This window comes from Rhipicephalus microplus, unplaced genomic scaffold, assembly GCF_043290135.1.
Source record: "Rhipicephalus microplus isolate Deutch F79 unplaced genomic scaffold, USDA_Rmic scaffold_284, whole genome shotgun sequence".
NCBI lineage: Eukaryota > Metazoa > Arthropoda > Arachnida > Ixodida > Ixodidae > Rhipicephalus > Rhipicephalus microplus.
Genome location: NW_027464855.1, coordinates 147,501 through 162,500, shown reverse-complemented (window position 1 = coordinate 162,500; position 15,000 = coordinate 147,501). Strand labels below are relative to the sequence as shown.

At 61.9% G+C, this 15,000-nt stretch overlaps 2 non-coding genes across 2 annotated transcripts; both read right to left on the bottom strand.

Moving 5' to 3' along the window:
- Positions 1-565: 565 nt before the first annotated feature.
- Positions 566-718, bottom strand: LOC142793136 (5.8S ribosomal RNA). The gene has a single exon (XR_012891461.1). It is a non-coding gene; the product is annotated as a 5.8S ribosomal RNA (ribosomal RNA).
- Positions 719-2,437: 1,719 nt separating this feature from the next.
- On the bottom strand, positions 2,438-4,252 carry LOC142793139 (small subunit ribosomal RNA). The gene has a single exon (XR_012891464.1). It is a non-coding gene; the product is annotated as a small subunit ribosomal RNA (ribosomal RNA).
- Positions 4,253-15,000: the final 10,748 nt, after the last annotated feature.

The following is a 15,000-nucleotide window of genomic DNA, read 5'->3' as shown; positions in this document are numbered from 1 at the left end:
AACCGCAAACGTCGGGCGCAGCCTCCTCACCTCCCTGCGCTTTGCGCGCGAACGTTCCCTGTTCGCGCGGCAAAGCCTGGAGGAGGCACGGCCCCGCAGCGTGTTCGAGCGCCCGGTCTACGGGACACTCTGCTTACTTCGAGGGCAACAAGCGCAACGCAAGGCTGCGATCTCGCGCACTTTGCGCACGGCTGGAGAAGCTTTGCTGGCCGGCTTTCGCTCCTCGTGTTTACCGTGCGTTAAAGTTGCGCGTCCGTGGCTCTCGCAGCTCTTGCGCGCCCGGTCGCAGAGAGGAGTACGCAACCTCGACCGCACTTTCCCTGCAGGCTTCCTTCCGACTCGAAGTCCTGCGGCGGTCTCAACGAGGTGCCACATCCTCAATGCAGTCGGTCGCCCCCGTTTCGGTTGGGCTCTGGCACGACGGTCGCCACCGTCTCGCCCTTGAGTGGCCGCTGTTGGCGCTCGCTGTGAGGTGTTCAGCGTGCTGTCCGTGTTGCCGACGCGGTCAAAACGAGTCGACGGCTCACGTTCCCTTGTGCGCCGAAGGCTCTCTTGATATGTGATCCGACCCTCAGACAGACGAAGCCAAGGGAAGACCCAAGGCCGCAATGTGCGTTCAAAGAATCAGTGCTCAGTGTGTCCTGCAATTCACACCAAGTCTCGCAGCTGGCTGCGTTCTTCATCGACCCGAGAACCGAGTGATCCACCGCTTAGAGTCGTGAAAAAGTGTTTGTTCAATTCCGTACAGTCAAAACCAAACGTTTCTGGCACTCGGCCAAACAGTGGCCAAGAAGGGCGCTTTTCAGCGCACGCTTGGACTCCAAAACTCTGCCGCGCCTTTTTCGGCTGCCGCAAATCGAGCAAACGGTGTGTTTCGGACGGCGTTTCGCTTTCGCTACTTGCGAGTGCTTTCGTGGTCCACCCCTCTATAAATACTCGGGAGGCGTCGAAGCCGGTTCTCCAAGCCGGACCCGTAGGTATCGTTGTGTGCTCGCTCTCATTGGCCCGCCTAACCAGAAAATGCCTGCGGTACACCCATTTGGATAAGAGTGCACGCAGATGCGGGCCTCGACGGCTACACATTTCCTCGGGCGGCCGCCTCCCGGCCTCCGTGGAGCGCGGGATGCACGGTCCCATCGACAAGCCTCTCCCGTTTTTACCGTGGCGTCGCGGTTCACCACGGCAGGCGGGTCGGTCTCCTCCGCATAAAAAGGGGGACCCCCGCTTTTTGTTCCACGAAATCGCACAAGCTTTTTTCGCATCCACGGTTTGCCACCGCACACCAAAATGCCGATCCGGCTGCCTACTTTAGCCAACAGGTGGAGCCAGGCGCGCCGTACTTGCGCGGCACTTCCCACGTCCACCGAAGTCGGTGCCAAGGACCACTTTCGGCGCCGGAGCCGCGTACGAGCCTACTCGAGGCGGAAGAACGAAGCCAGCAAGGGCCTGGCCGCAAGTGCGTTCAATTGTCGGGACGTCCAAGTCCCTCGTTCTTCCGTGCTTCCTCTTTCGGCAAGTCGTTGCGGCACCTTCCCAAAGCGCGCAGACCCGCTAATCGCGACGAGCGCGACGTGGCCGTGCCGCCTTTCCCTCGGCAGCAAGCAAAACGCCTGGCAACGTCGACGCTCCCCTAACCGCGATCTCGCACCGTGTTTCGTGTGGCGAATTCAAAAGCCGGCCGGCGCTGCTGCAACCATTACGGTCGGTACGCATACGCCGCGGAGGGCGGGACGGTCATCGGAGCGTGCGGTTCCTCCATCGAGTACTGCGCACCTCGGCCGTCGCATCGCCGTGCCATGACCGGCCGCGCGTCAACGCGAACCGGTGCCAGCGAGATCCCTCGCCTGCAAGAACCGACCGGCAGCCTCCGTCACCCGAGGACGCGGAGGCGCTTGCCGCGGACGGCGGGACGGTATGCACTGGTGCACAGCGGACCCGTCACATCGCCAGTTCCTTGACCGACCGCCGACGCTTGTGCCGTTCCTCTCGTACTTGGCAGTCGCCGCGCGATTGTCGGGTCTCGTTCTTGCACGCTCGAACGGTCGGGAGGGCACTCGGCTGGCGTTTCGGGAACGCGCAGCCTCGCCTTCTACCGACGTAACCACGACTCGCCGTTCGCGCTCCGCCGCTCCTGTTTACAGTACTAGGCGGTCCCGCAGCGGTCGGGTCGCGCATTTCGAGCGCTTCGAGCCACGGTGCAGTGGCGGGTCGAAAGCCGACCTATGAGTGCGTTGCGCCGTTTGTACCCGCGTCCGCCACCTGGCCGACCGTCCAAGGTCGCGGTGTTGGCGTCCGCTGGGCGCAACAATTTGTCACGGGGTGCCGCTCCACATTCAGGCAGCCCCGTGGGGAAAAGCCGACCCCGCGTCCAAACGGGGTCAGCGGCAGAAAGTGTCGGGCGCAGACGCAGCTGAGGCGCTCACCCTTCACAATCCGTTAATGATCCTTCCGCAGGTTCACCTACGGAAACCTTGTTACGACTTTTACTTCCTCTAAATGATCAAGTTTGGTCATCTTTCCAACAGACCGGCGCAACCGAAAGGCCGCGCCGGACATCGGTCCGAAGACCTCACTAAATCATTCAATCGGTAGTAGCGACGGGCGGTGTGTACAAAGGGCAGGGACGTAATCAACGCGAGCTTATGACTCGCGCTTACTGGGAATTCCTCGTTCAAGGGGAACAATTGCAAGCCCCTATCCCAATCACGAAAGAAGTTCCACGGGTTACCCAGTCTTTTCAGACAGGGATAAAGACACGCTGCTTCCTTCAGTGTAGCGCGCGTGCGGCCCCGGACATCTAAGGGCATCACAGACCTGTTATTGCTCTGTTTCGTGCGGCTAGGAGCCGCTTGTCCCTCTAAGAAGGTTGTAAGGTGCTGGGAACCCCGCACCTATTTAATAGGCTAGAGTCTCGTTCGTTATCGGAATTAACCAGACAAATCGCTCCACCAACTAAGAACGGCCATGCACCACCATCCACCGAATCAAGAAAGAGCTCTCAATCTGTCAATCCTCCCAGTGTCCGGGCCGGGTAAGTTTTCCCGTGTTGAGTCAAATTAAGCCGCAGGCTCCACTCCTGGTGGTGCCCTTCCGTCAATTCCTTTAAGTTTCAGCTTTGCAACCATACTTCCCCCGGAACCCAAATACTTTGGTTTCCCGGAAGCTGCCCGCCGAGTCATTTGAGTAACTCAGGCGGATCGCTGGTTGGCATCGTTTATGGTCAGAACTAGGGCGGTATCTGATCGCCTTCGAACCTCTGACTTTCGTTCTTGATCAATGAAAACATTCTTGGCAAATGCTTTCGCAGTAGTTCGTCTTGCGACGGTCCAAGAATTTCACCTCTAGCGCCGCAATACGAATGCCCCCGTCCGTCCCTCTTAATCATTACCTCGTATTCCAAAAACCAACAGAACAGAAACGAGGTCTTGTTCTATTATTCCATGCAAGTTTATTCAGGCGACTCGCCTGCGTTGAGCACTCTAATTTTTTCAAAGTAAAAGCACCGGCCATCTCGAGGCACACAATGAAGTGCACCAAGAAAGAACCGGCATGATGTTCAGTCCGAGCCGTCGCATCGGGTAGATGCACTACTCGTCTGGAACTGAGATCCAACTACGAGCTTTTTAACCGCAGCAGCTTTAGTATACGCTATTGGAGCTGGAATTACCGCGGCTGCTGGCACCAGACTTGCCCTCCAATTGATCCTCGTTAAAGGATTTAGAGTGTACTCATTTCAATTACGGGGCCTCAAAAGAGTCCCGTATTGTTATTTTTCGTCACTACCTCCCCGTGCCGGGAGTGGGTAATTTGCGCGCCTGCTGCCTTCCTTGGATGTGGTAGCCGTTTCTCAGGCTCCCTCTCCGGAATCGAACCCTGATTCTCCGTTACCCGTAACAACCATGGTAAGCAAGTAACCTACCATCGAAAGTTGATAAGGCAGACACTTGAAAGAAACGTCGCCGGCTCGTGGCCATGCGATCAGCACAAAGTTATCCAGAGTCACCACACAATACGGGCCGAAACCCGATCGATCTTGGTCTAATAAAAGCACCCGTTACCCAAAGGGCTCCAGGCTCACTGCATGTATTAGCTCTAGAATTGCCACAGTTATCCAAGTAGGAAGAAACGATCTAAGGAACCATAACTGATTTAATGAGCCATTCGCGGTTTCGCCTTATTTCGGCATGTACTTAGACATGCATGGCTTAATCTTTGAGACAAGCATATGATTACTGGCAGGATCAACCAGGTAATCGTTCGACTGCGCGTCCGTCCTCGCCTTCGGCGGGCCGGACGCAGTCTGTGTGCGGCGGAGGCCACCTTCAGGCGCCCCAACACGCTTATTTTGCACTCCGAGATGACGGCGTTCGAGCTCGCTACGGCACAACCTTCCCGAAAGACGAGTGGGAGCCGTGCGGCAAGAAGCACGTTCATGCTCGCTCTTTTTCGTTGCATCGACTCGGTCGCGCCGTGCGGGTTGCCCAAGCCCGCTGCACTGTCGGTGGACCGGCCGGAACTAGCAACGGAGCCGAGACTGCAAAGCCGCCAGACGACGGGTCACGCCCGCGTCTTCGGCGCTTTCGCATCTGAATCGCCCGAGGACGACACGGAACACACCTCGATATCGTGGTAAAACGGCACCGTCCGACAACCAGCCCCTAACGCATCAAGCGGATGAGGCTGCAGACGACTGCCGTGGATTCCCCTGGAGCAGACCCGAGGACACGCTTGACGAGGCCGAAGCCCGCCGCATATCAGACACCCGGTCGCTTTCGCGTACGCCGCTCACGAGAACCCCCACATAATAGCAGCGATAAGTACCCAGACCTCCTTGGGCACTAATACGAGCGTACTCGAGAAAATTTCACCGCGGGTGTGCCCCGAAACGTGTGGCACGTTGAGCGTGCCACAAGTCTACGTCGCTCTCAAACCCGCCGAGGTCATAGAATTTGCGACCCTACTCACGAAATTCCCACCGAGGATACGGCCGCAAACGTACCGCACCTTGGGTAGGCCACGAGTTTGTGCAACACTACGCTGACGGCACAGCACCGAGGTCGTGCGCGCACGCACGGGAAAATTCCGCCGCGGTTTCTGCCGAAAACGTGAGGCACCACGACTCTCCGCAAGTTCGCGTCGACTGCGAAAGACCGAAGTCGTGAACGACGTGTCCGCTACTCGCCGCCGACACGCTGGACACCAAACGTACAACGACTCGACGGCGTCGTAGAGGCCCACGACGCGGTTTTCCTTAACGACGTCTCGGCGTGGCACCGACAGGTTAGAACGGCCGACCAACGTTCCCTGTCCGCCGTTCGGCTCAGTCGAAGGGCTCGGCGACTTCGGCAACGCTGCGAAGCCGCACGGTGACGCACGCCATGTCCCCATTTTTTTTTTTTTTCTTTCTGCGTCTGCCGGGGTGCCCCTATAATAGCAGCGATAAGCACCCAGACCGCCGTGGGTCGCTCGCCCCGGCTGACGTGGTTTTTCGTACTCCTGCGGCGGTCGCCGTCAAGCACGTCCAAATACGCTACTTTCGTGGGCGCATTCACGCTCTTTCGCTTCGCCGGAGTGCCAGCACTCACTCTGCCAAAAACGGCGAACATCCGAGCGGCGGTTCCCACTTTTGCGTCGGCGTCGCAAACCCCGCCCCGGCAGACGAGGTTTGCCGTACTCGTGCGACGGTGGCCGGCGGGCACGTCGAAAGACGCCGATATCGTGCGCGAATTGGCGCACCTTGGCTTCACCGGAGTGCCGCCACTGACTCCTCCAAAAACGGCGAAGATCCGAGCGGCGCTTCCCACTTTCGCATCGGCGTCCCGAACTCCGCCCCGGCTGACGCGGTTTACCGTACTCGTGCGACGGTCGCCGGCGAGCACGTGGAAAGACGCCGATATCGTGCCCGAATCGGCTCCGTTCGGCTTCGCCGGAGTGCCAGCACTGGCTCGGCGAAAGACGACGAACATCCGAGCGACGGTTCTCACTATTGCGTACGCGTCGCAAACCCCGCCCCGGCAGACGCACTTTGCCGTACTCGTGCGACGGTCGCCGGCGAGCACGTAGAAAGACGCCGATATCGTGCCGGAATCGGCCCCGTTTGGCTTCGCCGGAGTGCCAGCACTCACTCGGCCACAAACGGCGAACATCCGAGCGGCGGTTCCCACTTAGCCGTCGGCGTCCCGAACTCCGCCCCGGCAGACGCGGTTGCCGAGCTCGTGCGACTAGCGACCGCGAAGCCGTCTCGCGACGCCGCTTTCGTGCGCGGCTCCCACTGCGACCTGGGTCACCCGAGGTCGACGAGCAAGAAAGAATGTCGAAAAAAAATTTTTTTTTTTTTGCGTCTGCCGGGGTGCCCCTATAATAGCAGCGATAAGCACCCAGACCGCCATGGGTCGCTCGCCCCGGCTGACGTGGTTTTTCGTTTTCCTGCGGTGGTCGTCGTCAAGCACGTCCAAACACGCCACTTTCGTGGGCGCATTCGCGCTCTTTCGCTTCGCCGGAGTGCCAGCACTCACTCTGCCAAAAACGGCGAACATCCTAGTGGCGGTTCCCACTTTTGCGTCGGCGTCGCCAACCCCGCCCCGGCATACGCGGTTTGCCGTACTCGTGCGGCGGTGGCCGGCGGGCACGTCGAAAGACACCGATATCGTGCGCGAGTCGATGCTTCTTGGTCTCGCAGGAGGGCCGCCACTCACTCCTGCAAAAACGGCGAAGATCCGAGCGGCGCTTCCCACTTTTTCGTCGGCATCGCAAACCTCGCCCCGGCAGACGCGCTTTGCCGTACTCGTGCGACGGTCGCCGGCGAGCACGTCGAAATACGCCGATATCGTGCCCGAATCGGCCCCGTTTCGCTTCGCCGGAGTGCCAGCACTCACTCGGCCAAAAACGGCGAACATCCGAGCAGCGGTACCCACTTAGCCGTCGGCATCCCGAACTCCGCGCCGGCTGACGCGGTTGCCGAGCTCGTGCGACTAGCGACCGCGAACGCGTCTCGCGACGCCGCTTTCGTGCGCGGCTCCCATTGCGACCTGGGTTACCCGAGCTCGACCAGCAAAAAAGAAGGTCGAAAAAAAATTTTTTTTTTCTGCGTCTGCCGGGGTGCCCCTATAATAGCAGCGATAAGCACCCAGACCGCCGTGGGTCGCTCGCCCCGGCTGACGTGGTTTTTCGTACTCCTGCAGCGGTCGCCGTCAAGCACGTCCAAATACGCCACTTTCGTGGGCGCTTTCGCGCTCTTTCGCGTCGCCGGTGTGCCAGCACTCACTCTGCCAAAAACGGCGAACATCCTAGTGGCGGTTCCCACTTTTGCGTCGGCGTCGCCAACCCCGCCCCGGCATACGCGGTTTGCCGTACTCGTGCGGCGGTGGCCGGCGGGCACGTCGAAAGACACCGATATAGTGCGCGAGTCGATGCTTCTTGGTCTCGCAGGAGGGCCGCCACTCACTCCTGCAAAAACGGCGAAGATCCGAGCGGCGCTTCCCACTTTTTCGTCGGCATCGCAAACCTCGCCCCGGCAGACGCGCTTTGCCGTACTCGTGCGACGGTCGCCGGCGAGCACGTCGAAATACGCCGATATCGTGCCCGAATCGGCCCCGTTTCGCTTCGCCGGAGTGCCAGCACTCACTCGGCCAAAAACGGCGAACATCCGAGCAGCGGTACCCACTTAGCCGTCGGCATCCCGAACTCCGCGCCGGCTGACGCGGTTGCCGAGCTCGTGCGACTAGCGACCGCGAACGCGTCTCGCGACGCCGCTTTCGTGCGCGGCTCCCATTGCGACCTGGGTTACCCGAGCTCGACCAGCAAAAAAGAAGGTCGAAAAAAAATTTTTTTTTTCTGCGTCTGCCGGGGTGCCCCTATAATAGCAGCGATAAGCACCCAGACCGCCGTGGGTCGCTCGCCCCGGCTGACGGGGTTTTTCGTACTCCTGCAGCGGTCGCCGTCAAGCACGTCCAAATACGCCACTTTCGTGGGCGCTTTCGCGCTCTTTCGCGTCGCCGGTGTGCCAGCACTCACTCTGCCAAAAACGGCCAACATCCGAGCGGCGGTTCCCACTTTTGCGTCGGCGTCGTAAACCCCGCCCCGGCAGACGCGGTTTGCCCTACTCGTTCGACGGTCGCCGGCGAGCGCGTCGAAAGACGCCGATATCGTGCGCTAATTGGCGCTCCTTGGCTTCTCCGGAGTGCCGCCACTCACTCCTCCAAAAACGGCGAAGATCCGAGCGGCGTTCTCCACTTTCGCATCGGCGTCCCGAACTCCGCCCGGGCTGACGCGGTTTACCGTACTCGTGCGACGGTCGCCGCCGGGCACGTCGAAAGACGCCGATATCGTGCCGTAATCGGCCCCGTTTGGCTTCGCCCGAGTGCCAGCACTCACTCGGCCAAAAACGGCGAACATCCGAGCAGCGTTTCCCACTTTCGCATCGGCGTCCCGAAGCCCGCCCCGGCAGACGCGGTTTGCCCTACTCGAGCGACGGTCGCCGGCGATCACGTCGAAAGGCGCCGAATTCGTGCACGAATCGATGCTTCTTGGTCTCGCAGGAGGGCCGCCACTCACTCCTGCAAAAACGGCGAAGATCCGAGTTGCGCTTCCCACTTTTTCGTCGGCGTCCCGAACTACGCCCCGGCTGACGCGGTTTACCGTACTCGTGCGACGGTCGCCGGCGGGCACTTCAAAATACGCCGATTTCGTGGGCGCATTCACGCTGTTTCGCTTCCCCGGAGTGCCAACACTCACTCTGCCGAAAGCGGCGATCATCCGAGCGGCGGTTCCCACTTTTGCGTCGGCTTCGCAAACGGCGCCCCGGCAGACGCGCTCGTGCGACGTACTCGTGCGACGGTCGCCGGCGAGCACGTCGAAAGACGCCGATATCGTGCTCGAATCGACCCCGTTTCGCTTCGCCGGAGTGCTGCCAGTCACGGCGCAGAAAACGGCGAACAAGTGTTTTTTTTTTTTTTTTTCCTAGAATTTGTGTTATAGAAGGCACATTTGATATCGGACGATAATTTTCAACTTTATCACGCGCACCGATTTTCGTGTAGAGGTTTGCAAGTTTATGGGAATTTCTCCACTTGGAATAATGCGATTTAGTAGTACTACGAGAACTTCATGGATGTACTCAAGGGTACGGGGCAAGTCAGTTACGTCAACACCTGCAGATTTTTTACACTTCAAACTGAAAATTGTTGGTTGTGAGTCCTCGTGTGATATTAAAGGCCGATTCGCTAACACATAGAACAAAGAAAGAAAGGAAGAAAAAACGCCCGCGCTCGCTCAAGAAACCTGGGTTCGCAACAAGTGGCAACAACAAGCAACCGAGCGAGTGCGCCAAAACCCGTGGCGGCCGAACAAACGCGAAGTCCCAACCGCGTCAGCCGGGGCGGCATGGGACAGGAAAAATCACTTCAGCCGGGGCGGCGGGGCACCGAATAAACCTCGTCACCTCGTCGCAGGATAAAAGAGGAAACAAAAAGTCTAAACAGCGTCTGCTGGAGCGAATGCGTAATAAAACAACAACAACAACAAAAAAAAAACACCCGCGCTCAAGAAGTCTGCAATCCTCACAAAAGGCGACTGTGACCGAGCAGCGTCAGCCGGGGCCGTGCGGAAACGGAAAAACCGCGACTACCGGGGCGTCGAGGCACCGAAAAATCCTCTTCAGCCGCGGCGAAAAAAAAAACAAAAAGAAAGACGGAGGGGGGGGGGGAACCACGTCTGCCGGGGCGAAGGAAAAAAAAAAACGCGTCTGCCGGGGCGAGCCCGGGTGCGGCACCACCGGGAAAACTGTGGCAAACAGACATGGCGATCGAGTGAGTGGGCCGCCAGCCAGGCTCAGCCAAAAAGTGCAAAGTCCGAACTGCGTCAGCCGGGGCGGCAAAAACCGCGTCAGCCGGGGCGGCGCAAAAAACCGCGTCTGCCGGGGCGGCACGAAACCGCGTCAGCCGGGGCGGGGCGAAAACTGCGTCAGCCGGGGCGAAAAGAAAAAAAAAAAACGCGTCTGCCGGGGCAAGCCCGGGTGCGGCACCACCGGGAAAACTGTGGCAAACAGACATGGCGATCGAGTGAGTGGGCCGCCAGCCAGGCACAGCCGAAAAGTGCAAAGTCCGAACCGTGTCAGCCGGGGCGACGCAAAAACCGCGTCAGCCGGGGCGGCGCGAAAACCGCGTCAGCCGGGGCGGCACGAAACCGCGTCAGCCGGGGCGGCGCGAAAACTGCGTCAGCCGGGGCGGCGCGAAAACCTCGTCAGCCGGGGCGAGCGAAAAGGGGGGGGGGGGGGAACCACGTCTGCCGGGGCGAAAGAAAAAAAAAAACGCGTCTGCCGGGGCGAGCCCGGGTGCGGCACCACCGGGAAGACTGTGGCAAACAGACATGGCGATCGAGTGAGTGGGCCGCCAGCCAGGCTCAGCCCAAAAAGTGCCAAGTCCGAACTGCGTCAGCCGGGGCGGCAAAAACCGCGTCAGCCGGGGCGGCGCGAAAACCGCGTCTGCCGGGGCGGCGCGAAAACTGCGTCAGCCGGGGCGAGCCCGGGTGCGGCACCACCGGGAAAACTGTGGCTAACAGACATGGCGATCGAGTGAGTGGGCCACCAGCCAGGCTCAGCCAAAAAGTGCCAAGTCCGAACTGCGTCAGCCGGGGCGGCAAAAACCGCGTCAGCCGGGGCGGCGCAAAAAAACCGCGTCTGCCGGGGCGGCACGAAACCGCGTCAGCCGGGGCGGCGCGAAAACTGCGTCAGCCGGGGCGAAAGAAAAAAAAAACGCGTCTGCCGGGGCGAGCCCGGGTGCGGCACCACCGGGAAAACTGTGGCAAACAGACATGGCGATCGAGTGAGTGGGCCGCCAGCCAGGCACAGCCGAAAAGTGCTAAGTCCGAACTGCGTCTGCCGGGGCGGCACGAAACCGCGTCAGCCGGGGCGGCGCGAAAACCGCGTCTGCCGGGGCGGCACGAAACCGCGTCAGCCGGGGCGGCGCGAAAACTGCGTCAGCCGGGGCGAGCCCGGGTGCGGCACCACCGGGAAAACTGTGGCAAACAGACATGGCGATCGAGTGAGTGGGCCGCCAGCCAGGCACAGCCGAAAAGTGCTAAGTCCGAACTGCGTCTGCCGGGGCGGCACGAAACCGCGTCAGCCGGGGCGGCGCGAAAACCGCGTCTGCCGGGGCGGCACGAAACCGCGTCAGCCGGGGCGGCGCGAAAACTGCGTCAGCCGGGGCGAGCCCGGGTGCGGCACCACCGGGAAAACTGTGGCAAACAGACATGGCGATCGAGTGAGTGGGCCGCCAGCCAGGCACAGCCGAAAAGTGCTAAGTCCGAACTGCGTCAGCCGGGGCGGCAAAAACCGCGTCAGCCGGGGCGGCGCAAAAAACCGCGTCTGCCGGGGCGGCACGAAACCGCGTCAGCCGGGGCGGCGCGAAAACTGCGTCAGCCGGGGCGAAAGAAAAAAAAAAACGCGTCTGCCGGGGCGAGCCCGGGTGCGGCACCACCGGGAAAACTGTGGCAAACAGACATGGCGATCGAGTGAGTGGGCCGCCAGCCAGGCACAGCCGAAAAGTGCTAAGTCCGAACTGCGTCTGCCGGGGCGGCACGAAACCGCGTCAGCCGGGGCGGCGCGAAAACCGCGTCTGCCGGGGCGGCACGAAACCGCGTCAGCCGGGGCGGCGCGAAAACTGCGTCAGCCGGGGCGAGCCCGGGTGCGGCACCACCGGGAAAACTGTGGCAAACAGACATGGCGATCGAGTGAGTGGGCCGCCAGCCAGGCACAGCCGAAAAGTGCAAAGTCCGAACCGTGTCAGCCGGGGCGACGCAAAAACCGCGTCAGCCGGGGCGGCGCGAAAACCGCGTCAGCCGGGGCGGCACGAAACCGCGTCAGCCGGGGCGGCGCGAAAACTGCGTCAGCCGGGGCGGCGCGAAAACCTCGTCAGCCGGGGCGAGCGAAAAGGGGGGGGGGGGGGGGGGAACCACGTCTGCCGGGGCGAAAGAAAAAAAAACGCGTCTGCCGGGGCGAGCCCGGGTGCGGCACCACCGGGAAGACTGTGGCAAACAGACATGGCGATCGAGTGAGTGGGCCGCCAGCCAGGCTCAGCCCAAAAAGTGCCAAGTCCGAACTGCGTCAGCCGGGGCGGCAAAAACCGCGTCAGCCGGGGCGGCGCGAAAACCGCGTCTGCCGGGGCGGCGCGAAAACTGCGTCAGCCGGGGCGAGCCCGGGTGCGGCACCACCGGGAAAACTGTGGCTAACAGACATGGCGATCGAGTGAGTGGGCCACCAGCCAGGCTCAGCCAAAAAGTGCCAAGTCCGAACTGCGTCAGCCGGGGCGGCAAAAACCGCGTCAGCCGGGGCGGCGCAAAAAAACCGCGTCTGCCGGGGCGGCACGAAACCGCGTCAGCCGGGGCGGCGCGAAAACTGCGTCAGCCGGGGCGAAAGAAAAAAAAAACGCGTCTGCCGGGGCGAGCCCGGGTGCGGCACCACCGGGAAAACTGTGGCAAACAGACATGGCGATCGAGTGAGTGGGCCGCCAGCCAGGCACAGCCGAAAAGTGCTAAGTCCGAACTGCGTCTGCCGGGGCGGCACGAAACCGCGTCAGCCGGGGCGGCGCGAAAACCGCGTCTGCCGGGGCGGCACGAAACCGCGTCAGCCGGGGCGGCGCGAAAACTGCGTCAGCCGGGGCGAGCCCGGGTGCGGCACCACCGGGAAAACTGTGGCAAACAGACATGGCGATCGAGTGAGTGGGCCGCCAGCCAGGCACAGCCGAAAAGTGCTAAGTCCGAACTGCGTCTGCCGGGGCGGCACGAAACCGCGTCAGCCGGGGCGGCGCGAAAACCGCGTCTGCCGGGGCGGCACGAAACCGCGTCAGCCGGGGCGGCGCGAAAACTGCGTCAGCCGGGGCGAGCCCGGGTGCGGCACCACCGGGAAAACTGTGGCAAACAGACATGGCGATCGAGTGAGTGGGCCGCCAGCCAGGCACAGCCGAAAAGTGCTAAGTCCGAACTGCGTCAGCCGGGGCGGCAAAAACCGCGTCAGCCGGGGCGGCGCAAAAAACCGCGTCTGCCGGGGCGGCACGAAACCGCGTCAGCCGGGGCGGCGCGAAAACTGCGTCAGCCGGGGCGAAAGAAAAAAAAAACGCGTCTGCCGGGGCGAGCCCGGGTGCGGCACCACCGGGAAAACTGTGGCAAACAGACATGGCGATCGAGTGAGTGGGCCGCCAGCCAGGCACAGCCGAAAAGTGCTAAGTCCGAACTGCGTCTGCCGGGGCGGCACGAAACCGCGTCAGCCGGGGCGGCGCGAAAACCGCGTCTGCCGGGGCGGCACGAAACCGCGTCAGCCGGGGCGGCGCGAAAACTGCGTCAGCCGGGGCGAGCCCGGGTGCGGCACCACCGGGAAAACTGTGGCAAACAGACATGGCGATTGAGTGAGTGGGCCGCCAGCCAGGCACAGCCGAAAAGTGCTAAGTCCGAACTGCGTCTGCCGGGGCGGCACGAAACCGCGTCAGCCGGGGCGGCGCGAAAACCGCGTCTGCCGGGGCGGCACGAAACCGCGTCAGCCGGGGCGGCGCGAAAACTGCGTCAGCCGGGGCGAGCCCGGGTGCGGCACCACCGGGAAAACTGTGGCAAACAGACATGGCGATCGAGTGAGTGGGCCGCCAGCCAGGCACAGCCGAAAAGTGCTAAGTCCGAACTGCGTCTGCCGGGGCGGCACGAAACCGCGTCAGCCGGGGCGGCGCGAAAACCGCGTCTGCCGGGGCGGCACGAAACCGCGTCAGCCGGGGCGGCGCGAAAACTGCGTCAGCCGGGGCGAGCCCGGGTGCGGCACCACCGGGAAAACTGTGGCAAACAGACATGGCGATCGAGTGAGTGGGCCGCCAGCCAGGCACAGCCGAAAAGTGCTAAGTCCGAACTGCGTCAGCCGGGGCGGCAAAAACCGCGTCAGCCGGGGCGGCGCAAAAAACCGCGTCTGCCGGGGCGGCACGAAACCGCGTCAGCCGGGGCGGCGCGAAAACTGCGTCAGCCGGGGCGAAAGAAAAAAAAACGCGTCTGCCGGGGCGAGCCCGGGTGCGGCACCACCGGGAAAACTGTGGCAAACAGACATGGCGATCGAGTGAGTGGGCCGCCAGCCAGGCACAGCCGAAAAGTGCTAAGTCCGAACTGCGTCTGCCGGGGCGGCACGAAACCGCGTCAGCCGGGGCGGCGCGAAAACCGCGTCTGCCGGGGCGGCACGAAACCGCGTCAGCCGGGGCGGCGCGAAAACTGCGTCAGCCGGGGCGAGCCCGGGTGCGGCACCACCGGGAAAACTGTGGCAAACAGACATGGCGATCGAGTGAGTGGGCCGCCAGCCAGGCACAGCCGAAAAGTGCTAAGTCCGAACTGCGTCAGCCGGGGCGGCAAAAACCGCGTCAGCCGGGGCGGCGCAAAAACCGCGTCTGCCGGGGCGAAATAAAAAAAAAAACAAAGAAAAAAGCCCGCGCTTAATCAAAAGAAAACAAAGAAAAAAGCTTGCGCTTAATCAAAAGAAAACAAACAAAAAAAGTTCGCGCTTAAGCCTGGCGGTGGAACCACCGGGGCAAACAGACCTGGCGATCGAGTGAGTGGGCCGCCAGCCGGGGTGAGCCAAAAAGTGCAAAGTCCGAACCGCGTCAGCCGGGGCGGCGCGAAACCGCGTCAGCCGGGGCGGCGCGAAAACCGCGTCAGCCGGGGCGGCGCAAAAACCGCGTCAGCCGGGGCGGCGCAAAAACTGCGTCAGCCGGGGCGGCACGGAAAAACGAAAACCGCGTCAGCCGGGGCGACATCAAAATGAGGAAAAAAAAAAAAAACTGCCTTAGGACACCTGCGTACACTTTCATGCGTTTGGGCATATCTCTCTGTAACACGCGCGCCCCTCGTTACGCGCGGCACTCTGTTTTCTCCGACACCCATATTTCGGCGGCATGTGGCACGCGCGCCCGTCCCTACGCACGGCACACCGCAGTGCTTTCTCGATATTTTTCTTTTCCTCCAACACCGTCATCTATAGGCTTT